General features: G+C 43.1%; 1 pseudogene; it reads right to left on the reverse strand.

Annotated features, from left to right (window-relative positions):
* Positions 1–1,887: 1,887 nt before the first annotated feature.
* On the reverse strand, positions 1,888–3,552 carry LOC129479885 (calponin-2-like; annotated as a pseudogene).
* Between the last annotated feature and the right edge of the window lie 7,673 nt (positions 3,553–11,225).

Here is an 11,225-nt window from a genome sequence, read left to right on the forward strand (position 1 = left end):
ATTTCTCCACATTCTCACTAACATTTATTGTTTTCTGTTGTTCTGAGTATGTATATAGTAGCCATTCTAATGGGCATAAGGTAGTATTTCATTGTGGTTTTGATATGCTTTTCACTAATGACTAGTGATGTTGTTCTTCTTTCCATGTGCTTCTTATCCATTTGTGTATCTCCTTGAAAGAATCATCTATTAAGTTCTTTGTACATTTTTTAACCAAGTCATTTGGGTTTTTTGTTGTTGCTAGGTTGTGAGAGTTTTTATATATTCTGGACACGAACCTCTAATCAGATGTGTGATTTGTAAATCTCTTCCCCCATCCCATGGGTCCCTTTTTCGATCTACTGATAGTGTTCTTTGATGCACAGAAGTTTTGAATTTTGATGTAATCCAACTTATCTGTTTTTTCTTGTAGCCTGTGCTTTTGGTGTTTTACCCTCCCCCCGACACACCAAAAAAAAATCATTGACAATGTCAATGCCATGCACCTTTCTCCCTGTGCTTCCTTCTAAGAGTTTTACAGTTTTAGCGCCTACAGTTAGGTCTTTGAGCCATTTTGAGTTAATTTTTGTATATGGTTTAAGCTAAGGGTCAACTTTATTTCTTTGCATATAAATATCCAGTTTTTCCAACACCATTTTTTTAAAAGGCTGTTTTTCCCCCATTGAATACTCTTGGAGCCACAGTCAAAATTTATTTGACCATATATGTGAGGGATTATTTCTGGGCTGTCTATGCTTTTCCATTGGTCTATATGTCTGTCTTTTTTTTTTTTTCTTACAAACAGGGGTTTTATTGCATTTGGTCCACAGTCCTTATTTCTCATTGTCTCATGGTGCAGGGCCCCTGGGTGGGGGTTCCTGTGCAGTACTTGGCAGAGTGTAGCTGGTCAGGCCTGGAAGGGGAAAAGAATGGCTGGGGCCCCTTAAAACCTACTGAGGAGCCAGGCGCGGTGGCTCATGCCTGTAATCCCAGTACTTTGGGAGGCCGAGGCAGGCAGATCACCTGAGGTCAGGAGTTCGAGACCAGCCTGGCCAACATGGTGAAACCTCGTCTCTGCTAAAAATACAAAAATTAGCCAGGCGCAGTGGAGCACCTGCAGTCCCAGCTACTCTACTCGGGAAACTGAAGCAGAAGAATCCCTTGAGCCCAGGAGGTGGAGGTGCAGTGAGCCGAGATTGCCCCACTGCACTCCAGCCTACGCAACAACAACAAAAACCTACTGAGGCCACAGTGGCGGGGGCGGGAGTAGGGGTGAGATTAGCATGGATAGGGGGTCAGGCTTGGCCCCAACAACTCAGAATTCCACTTCCTTGTATGAGCCTCAGTTTCCCCACCAGGATCTGAGACGGGTCAGAGGTCTGTTGGTCTGAGGGTCCTAGGGAACTCCAGCCACTCAGGATCCTGAGCTATTTAGCATCGTGGCCGGACCCCTCTCCCAAGGGACTCGTTTTCCAGCACCTCTCCACTGTCTCCCCATTCCTCTGGAAAAAAAATATATATATACATGTATTTTTTTTTCTTTTGTAAATACTTCCTGAAACTTTTGCGGGTACAGAAACCACAAACTGATCGGCTGACAAAAGAGGAAAGAGGCAAGGCAACTGGAAACCTTCGGGGACCGGTTCCCTCCATGCCCAGGTCTCTTCTCCCCAGCACGGTTCTGCCCACAGCCTGAACGTGCCAGCAGGGACCCTCACCCTACACGCTTTGGGATAGGGCCTTGACCCCTTCCCCCACAGCCCGGTGGCTCAGTCCTGCGAAGGAACCAAGACAAGAGGGAAAAAAGCCCTGCTGCCTGATCCCACGCCGCCACTCACAGACCCTTCGTTGATTGGCAGTATTGAACAGGAAGAAGAAAAAAAAAAAAAGATGAAAACACAGAATAACCCAAAAACCCAGACGGGGAGACGATGTGGGGAAGAGAGCGTGCCGGGAGCCTCAGTAGCCAGTGTCCTCCTGGTAGTAAGGGGAATATTCAGGGGCCTCCCCAGGGCCGGGACAGTCGCCTGCACCCGAGGGAGCCCCATGGGCCACTGGGCCCTGCAGGCAGTACTTGGGGTCGTATATCTGCTGGCCCAGGCCAAAGACCTGGCCGCTCTGGTTGGCACCCTGCATGTAGCCCATCTGCAGGGACATGAAAGAGTTGTTACGCTTGTCGGTTCCCAGCTTGGTGTCATAGATGTGCTGCCGGGTCCCGGGAGCTGTCGTGTCCACCTGGCTGGCACACTTGTTTGCACCCATCTGGAGGTTGATGGTCGAGTGGTCCATGGGGGGCAGTATGTGGTTCTTGGGGTTGTAGAGATGCCTCCTCGTACTGTACGCGGTCATGCGGGACTGGCTGGTGCATTCGTGGGTGCCCATCTGCAGCCCATTGATGCACTGGCGGGCATTCATGGTAGCTTCATCAAAGTCCCACTCCTGCTTCTCCGAGTACTTGTCACCGATTGTCCGCCCCGCTCTGCAGCCCCTTAGTCTTGGCCTTCCCTGCCAGGGTGAGAAGAGACACCTGCACCTGCATCGTGTTCCCACTCTCAAACAGGTCGTTGGCCTCAAACAGGTCCACGGGGTTCATGCCGTAGGTTTTCTAGCTGGTGCCAGTTCTGCACGGAGCGGTTGATCTTGGGGTCTGAGCCCGGCTGCAGCTTGTTCATGAGTGTGCATAAGATAATCCAGTCCTTCAGGCCCTTCTGGAAGTCGGGGCGATGAAAAGGCCAGTGAGTCCCTCCATCCAGCTGTGGAGCTCTGCCTCCTTCTGGAGGTCATATTTGGACAGGAGCCGGTTCTTAACCTCAGCCAAGAGCCCAGACGAGCGGCCTTTGTGTAACTGTGCAGAGCTCATGGCTGGCGGGCGAGGCGGCAGGACGGGACGGGACCGGACGGTCTATGTATCTGTCTTTATAGCAGTACCATACTGTTCTGATTACCGTAGCTTGTAAGATGTTTGAAACGCACAAGTGTGAGACCTCCACCTTTAATTCTTCATTTTCAAGCTTGTTTTGGCTATTTGGGGTCTCTTGAGATTCCACATAAATTTCAGGATGGATTTTTCTATTTCAGAAAAAAAAATGGAATTTTGATAGAAAATACACTGAAACTGTAGGTCACGGAGGAAAGTATTAATATCTTAATGATATTAAGTATTCTAATCCATGAACACATTTACATGTGTCCTCTTTAGTTTCTTTCACAATATCTTGTAGTTTTCAATATACAAGGTGTATTAGGCCATTCTTGCATTGCTATAAAGGAATACTTGAGGTTGGGTAATTTATAAACAAAAGAGGTTTAATTGGTTCATGGTTCTGTAGGCTGTACAAGCATGGCTCTGGCATCTGCCCAGCTTCTGGGGAAGAAGGCCAAGCGGAAGCAAGCATGTCACATGGCGAGAGCAGGAATGAGAGAGACTGGGGGAGGGTGCCATGCAGTTCTTAAACAACCAGATCTCACAAACAATCATTTACCATCACGAGAACAGCACCAAGGGGATGGTGCTAAATCATTCATGAGAAATGCACCCCACGATCCAATCACCTCCCACCAGGCCCCACCTCCAGCACTTTCAACATGAGATTTGGCAGGGACGACTATCCAAACTGTATCACAAGGCCTTTGCCTCTTTGGGTATGTTTATTCTTAAGTCTTTTTGGTGCTATTTTAGGTGGAATTATATTATTAATTTCCTTTTCTGATTATTCATTTTTAGCATATAGAAGGCAACTGATTTTACATGCTGTTTTGTGTCCTACAACTTTGCTGAATTTGTTTATTAATTCTAACGGGTACTTTTTGTGTGTGAAACCATTAGGTTTTCTACATGTGAGATCATGCCATCTGTAATCACAGATGATTTTACTTCTTTTCCAATTTGAATGCCCTTTTTCCTTGCCTAATTGCAATGGCCAGAACTTCCAGTATTATATTGGGTTTTGGTGGGGGGCAGGGGTTGGTTTGTTCTGTTGTCGTTGTTGTTGTTGTTTGAGACAGATTCTTGCTCTGTTGCCCAAGCTAGAGTGCAGTGGTGTGATCTCAGCTCACTGCAGCCTCCACCTCCTGAGTTCAAACGATTCTCCTGCCTCAGCCTCCTGAGTAGCTGGGATTACAGCAGCCTGCCGCCACATCCAGATAATTTTTGTATATTTTGTAGAGACGGGGTTTCACCATGTTGGCCAGGCTGGTCTAGAACTCCTGACCTCAAGTGATCTGCCTGCAGCAGCCTCCCAAAGTGCTGGGATGACAGGCATAAGCCACCACACCAGGTCTCTAGTTTTGTATTGGATGGAAGTGGCAAAAGCAAGACATCCTTGTCTTCTTCCTAACCTTACAGGAAAAGCTTTCAGTCTTTCACCATTGAGCGTGATGCTTGCTATAAGCTTTTTATATATGGTCTTTATTATGTTGAGGTAGTTTTCTTGTATTACTAGTTTACTGAGTTTTTTTTTGTCATCAGAAGTGTTTAATTTTGTCAGATGTTTTTTCCACATCAATTGAGATGATCATGTGTTTTTATTTCCTTTATTCTACTAATGTCATGTACTGCATTGATTGATTTTTGTATTTTGAAACATCCTTTCTTTCTAGGAATAAATTCTACATGGTCATGGAATATAATCTTTTTAGTATGCTGTTGAATTTGGTTTGCTATATTTTGTTGAGGACTTTTGTATCAATATTTATCAGGGACAGTGGTCTCTACATTTCTTTTCTTGTAATGTATTTGGCTGGCTTCAGTATGTTATTTTAGGGCAATGCTCATCTAAAAGAATGAGTTTGGAAGTATTCCCTCCTCTTCAACTTTTTGGAAGAGTTTGAGGAGGATTGGTGTTAATTTTTTAAATGTGTGGTAGAATTCACCAGTGAAGCCATCTGGTCCTGAGATTTCCTTTGTTGGGAAGTTTTTTATTATTGACTCATTCTATTTAGTAGTTACAAGTCTGGTCAGATTTTCTATTTCCTCATGATTCAGTCTTTGTAGGTTGTATATTTCTAGGGTCCATTTCATCTAGATTATCCAATTTGTTGATATACAATTGTTCATACTATTCTCTTATAATCCTCTTTATTTTTATAAATTTGATTATAATGTCCTCTCTTTTATTTCCAGTTTTAGTTATTTGTGTCCCCTTTCTACTTTTTCATAGTCAGTCTAGCTAAAGGTTTGTCAATTTTGTCAATCTTTTCTAAGAACCTATTATTTGTTTTGTTGATTATTATTTTCCTATTCTCTATTTTGTTTATCTCTACCCTAATCTTTATTTATTATTTCCTTTCTTCTGCTAGCTTTATGTTTAGTTTGTTCTTCTTTTTCCAGTTCCTTAAAGTATAAATTTAGTTTGTTGATTTGGGATCTTTGTTCTTTTTAATGTAGCATTTCTAGCCATAAATTTTCCACTTAGCACTGTTTTCACTGCATCCCACAAGTTTGGGGATATGGTGTTTTCATTTTTATATGTCTCAATTATTTTCTAATTTTTCATGTGATTTCTTGTTAGCCCACTGGTGTTCAAGAATGCATTATTTAATTTCCACATATTTGTGGATTTTCAAGTTTTCCTTCTGCTATTGATTTCTTGTTTATTTCATTGTGATCAGAAAAGATATTTTGTATGATTTCAATCTTTCTAAATGTATTAAGATTTGCTTTGTGGCCCAACATATGGTCTACCCTGGAGAGAGCTCCATGTGCACTTGGGAAAAATGTGCTTCAGCTGTTGTTCAATGGAATGTTCTTCATATGTCAAGTAGGTCCAACTGGTGCGTAGTGTTGTTCAAGACCTCTATTTCCTTATTAATCTCCTGTCAGTTGTTTATGTAGATTTTTCTATTTGCTCACATATTTACTTTACCAGTACTCTTCATTTCTCTATGTAGATTTGAGTTACTATAAAGTTTCATTCCCTTCAGACTAAAGAAATCTCTTTAATATTTTTTGTAACACAAGCATGATAGCAATACATTTTTTTAATTGTTATTTATTTAGCAATATCTTTATGTCACCTTTTGTTTAAAGAATAGGTTTGCTGAATATAAAATTCTTGATGGACTGTTGTTGTTTTTATCACTTTCGTGGCATCCATGTCATTTCACCACTTTCTGGCCTTCATTGTTTCTGATGGAAAGTTATTCATTGTATTATTGTTCCCTGTATGTGGTAAGTCATTTTTCTCTTGTTCTTTGTGATCAACAATCTTGGCTTTCATTGTTTCTGATGGAAAGTTATTAGTTGTATTATTGTTCCCTGTATGTGATAAGTCATTTTTCTCTTGTTCTTTGTGATCATCAATCTTGGCTATGCTATGGCTGCCAGTTGTTTGGTCAACGGCTAGTCTAGATGTCACTGTGAAGGTATTCTTGGATGCGATTCACATTTCCAATCAACTGACTTTAGGAAGATTACCCTCCATCATGTGGGTGGCCTTTATCCAATCAGTTAATGGTTTTACAAGAAAAAACTAAGGTTCTCCAAAGAATAATGAATTCTGTCTCAAGAATGCAACATAGAAGTTCTGCCTAGGTTTCCAACTTGATGTCCTGCTCTGCAGATCTGGACTTGCCAGCCCTCATAATCACATGACCTAATTCCCTAAAATAAATATTTTACTCTCTGTATACACATGGGTAAGTTTAAGGTTGCACTTAAGTTCTGTCTTGGACAACCAGGCTCAGTAGGCTTTTCACCTCTATTGGGATAGATAGATAAGTTAACATAGATATAGATGTAGATAAAGATGCCAACATGGATATAGATGATATAGATAACCTATTGTTTCTGTTTCTCCAGAAAAGCCTCCATAATACGGATGTTTGGTGCTAAGAGTGGTTCTTGAAGAACAGAATCTTAAGGGTGAGTTATCAGAGTTGGTTCTGAGGTTTCTGGAATCCGTTTTCCAGTAGTAAAAAGAGCATTGATAGTTCATGACATGAGGCGGCAATAAAGACAGGCACAATATAACCATTGGCTCCTCCTAACCAAATACATATAAGCGGCAAGGTTCTGGTAACCTTGTGCAGGCATGCACTGCATAACGACATTCCGGTCAGTGATGGACTGCACATACAATGATGTTCCCATAAAGTTTTTTTCTTTTTTTGAGACAGGGTCTTGCTCTGTCACCCAGGCTAAAGTGCAGCGACACAATTACAACTCTCTGTAGCTTTGACCTTCTGGGCTCAAGCAATCCTCCCACCTCAGCCTGCTGGGTTGCTGAGACCACAGGCACATGCCACATGCCTGGCTAATTTTTGTTGTTGTTGTTGTTGAGGCGAGGTCTTGTATATTGCCCAGGCTTGTCTCAAACTCCTGGGCTTAAGTAATCCTCCTGCCTTGGCCTCCCAAAGTTCTGGGATTATAGGTGTGAACCACTGTGCTTGGCTCCCATAAGATCAAAATACTGTATTTTTACTGTACTTTGTCTATCAGACATGTTTAGATACACAAATACTTACCATTGTGTTACAGTTGCCCACAGTACTCAGCACAGTCACATGCTGTACAAGTTTGTGGCCTAGGAGCAATAGGCTGTACCATATAGCCTAGGTGTGTAATAGGCTATGCCATCTAGGTGTGTGTAAGCATGTTCTGATAATCACACAACGAAACCATCGAATGATGCATTTCTCAGGACATATCCCCATCTTTAAGCAACACATGACTGTATTTGATACAATAGAACATTTTTGTCAAACTAAGGAGTATAATGACTTTGACCAGTATCTCCTAATCACACTGGACAATGTGGGGAGGAAGAAAAGATATGCTCAAGGACTCAGATTTCCAGCTTAAGCACTGCATAAATGACCTGAAGGTTTCTACATCTGTCCTGAAAGAATCTCATATCTCCTCTAACCACAGAGCTGAGATTGCTGAAAACCAAGCCCAGAGTCTCATCCTGTGAATAACTGAACCACAACACAAGTTGAATTCCCAACTCTGTTCATCTGATTGAGCTGCTATAACAAAATACTTTCTATTGGGAAATTTATAAGCAACAGACATGTATTTCTCACAGTTCTGGAGGCTGGCAAGTCCAAGATTAAGACACTTGTAGATTCGGTATCTAGTGAGGACTCACTCTCTGCACCACAGACCGTGCCTTGTTGCTGCATCCTCACACAATGGAAGGGCAAGTCAGCCCCCTTCAACCTCTTTTATAAGGACATGCATTCCATTCATGAGGACAGAACCCTCTTGAATTAATCGCTCCCCAAAGGCCCCACCTCTTATACTATCATAGTGGGGATTAAGTTCCAACATATGAATTTGGGGAAAGGAGACATCAGCATTTAGACCACAGCACCAACCTAGCAAGATTCTGCTGTTAAAGTGAAGGCCTTGACTGGGAAGTAGTGGGATCTGAAAATTGGAATAAGACATATGGAAAGATCCTCATGAAGGTGGGAATGTTGAAACTCAAATTCTTCTGAGTCTTTCTTGCCAGTAGAAGTTCTTCCATCCTCATTGGAGGAGATTAACCCTGCTCTGCCTGAGGAACTTGTAATGGGCCTTCTGAGTCATCTACTGCCAAGTCTCCTTGGAACCCATCCCCACCACCCCTTTTTGCTTCTAGACCGATAAGTACATTCAAGTCCCAGCATTCCCTAAAAGGTGAAGCACAAAGTGTGACCAACAAGGAGGTGAGCTACATTCCAAAAGAATGACATGTTTTTCAAATTTATACAGACAGAAATGTAGGGAATATGTGTGGAAAGAGATACTAAGGATGAGGGAGAATGGTGGAAGGAACATAAAGTTGGGTCGTGACAATTTTATCGATATGGGCCTATGAAGCCAAGGTTCTAGACATAATGCTGTAGCTCAGAGATCATGAATGGGCTCTAACCATGTGTTTTGTTGGTTGACTGCAACATGGAACAAAGTGTAGAGTACGCTAAATGAAGTTGAAATGCCAGAGCTGCTTTTCTGTACTGTAGAACAGGGGTCTTCAACCCCTGGACTGGTCTATGGCCTGTTAGGAACCGGGTTGCACAGCAGGAGGTGAGCAGGGTGGAGGCAAGAAAGTGAGCTTTACTGCCTGAACCCCACCTCCTGTCAGATCAAGTTACATTAGATTCTCATAGGAGCATGAACCTTATTGTGAACTGTGCATGCGAGGGATCTTGGTCGCTTGCTCCTTATGAGAATCTAGTGTCTGATTATCTGAGATGGGACAGTTTCATCCGGAAACCACCCCCCTAACCCCCATCCATTGAAAAATTGTCTACCATGAAACCAGACCCTGGCGCCAAAAAGGTTGGGGACCACTGCTGTAGAGGAAAGGGTCCAAAGGCTCAAGGATATTAGAATGTTAATATGGGCTCATCAAGTAAGACCTGCTCACCCAGCGCTGGGTCCAGAGGACAAACCTGTCACCACACTGTGAGAAATAAATTTGAAAGAGGAACCCCAGCATCTTTGAAGAGCTCTGTAGTCACTCTTCTCTGTAGGTCAGAAATTGCAGAGAGAACTCCTGCCACTAAATTGGGAAACCTAAAGGAAATGAAGACAATTGGATCCTGGGGATGGCAGGGACCAAGTGGTGACATAATCACCAAAGCAAGGTGAGTGTGGTTAGTGGAACACAGAGCAGGGTCAAAGCAGTGATGAAAACAGTCTGGCTCACAGAGACTGTGACATCGGCTGGTTGTTCATGATGTCTCTAGTCTGCTGAACTCGTATTTGATTTGTATAAGTGGAAGAGTTCTAGGCCAAGTAGACAGAAGTCTAACTTGAATCATAAAAACAGAGAGTCACAACCCCTTTGTCAATTCCCAGACTTGAACCAGTGTACAGATCAAGAGCCCCTTGAATGAAGGACAGGCCAGATTCTCCTGAGGAAGGATCCCACTACATAGCCAAAAATGCATACTGTTAATTTTTCTCCCCTGTCAACTATAGCCCTTTACTGGGGTAACGGTGCATTAGGGGAAAGAAAATAGACCTTTCAGGGATTACTGAACACTGGTGCTGAACTGATACTAATTCTAAGAAACTCAGAAAGTCACTGTGGTACACGAGTTAACATAGGGGTTTACAGAGGTCAGGTGGTTAATGGAGTTTTAGCTCAGGTCTATCTCACAACAGATAAGGTGGGTCCCTGAACCCATTCTATGATTGTTTTTCCAGTTCCACTATGTATAATTGGAAGAGACATACTCAGTAACTGGCAGAGTCCCCATATTGGCTTCCTGACCAGTGGAGTGAGGGCTATTATGGTAGGAAACGTCAAGCAGAAGCCCCTAGAACAGCCTCTACCTAGAAAAATAGTAAGCAAAAATCAACACTATTTAATACATTCCTGGAGGGATTGCAGAGATTAGTGCCACCACCAAGATCTTTGAAGAGGAAGGCAAAGGTGGCAATTCCCACCACATCCTCATTCAACTTGCCGGTTTAGCCTATGCAGAAGGAACGTGGGTTTTGGAGACAGTAGATTCTCATAAGCTTAACCAGGTGGCGACTCCAATTACAGCTGCTGCCCCAGATGTGGTTTCATCACTTGAGCAAATTAACACGTTCCCTTGTATCTGATATGGAGAAATTGATCTGGCAAGTAATTTTTTCCTCAAAACCTGTTAGTAAAAACCATCAGAAGCAGTTCCGCCTCATGGGTCATATGATCGAGCAGATTCAATGGCGCTCGAAGTGTCAGTGGCAGATAGGGATGCTGTTTGGAGCCTTTCACAGGCCTCTATGGGGGAATCACAGTGTGAATCATCAGGATTTGGGAGCAAGATTTGCCATTATCTGTAGACAACTTGTCTCCTTTTGAGAAATAGCTTTTGGCTTACTACTGGACCTTATTAAAGACTGAGTGCTTAACCATGAACCAACAATTCACCATGCAACCTATTCTGCCCATCATGACCTGGGTGTTGTCTGGCTTACCACGCCCTTAAATTGGGTGTGCACAGCAGCACTCCATCATCACTGAAAGTGGTATAGTTGAGATCAGTCTCAAACGGGCCTTGAAGGCACAAAAAAGCACATGAGGAAGTGGTTCAAATGCCCATGTTCTCCACTCCAGCTCCACTGCCTTCCCTCTCCCAGTCCACATGTATTGCCTTATGGGGAGTTCCCTGTGATCAGTTGGCAAAGGAAGAGAAAACTCAGGACTGGTTTACAGATCATTCTGTACAATATGCAGGCCTCGCCCAAAAGTGGATGCTGCGGCACCACAGCTCTTTTGTGGCACATCCCTGAAGGACAATGGTGAAGGGAAATCCTTTGA

The sequence above is a fragment of the Symphalangus syndactylus genome, chromosome 3, assembly GCF_028878055.3.
Source record: "Symphalangus syndactylus isolate Jambi chromosome 3, NHGRI_mSymSyn1-v2.1_pri, whole genome shotgun sequence".
NCBI classification, from domain to species: domain Eukaryota; kingdom Metazoa; phylum Chordata; class Mammalia; order Primates; family Hylobatidae; genus Symphalangus; species Symphalangus syndactylus.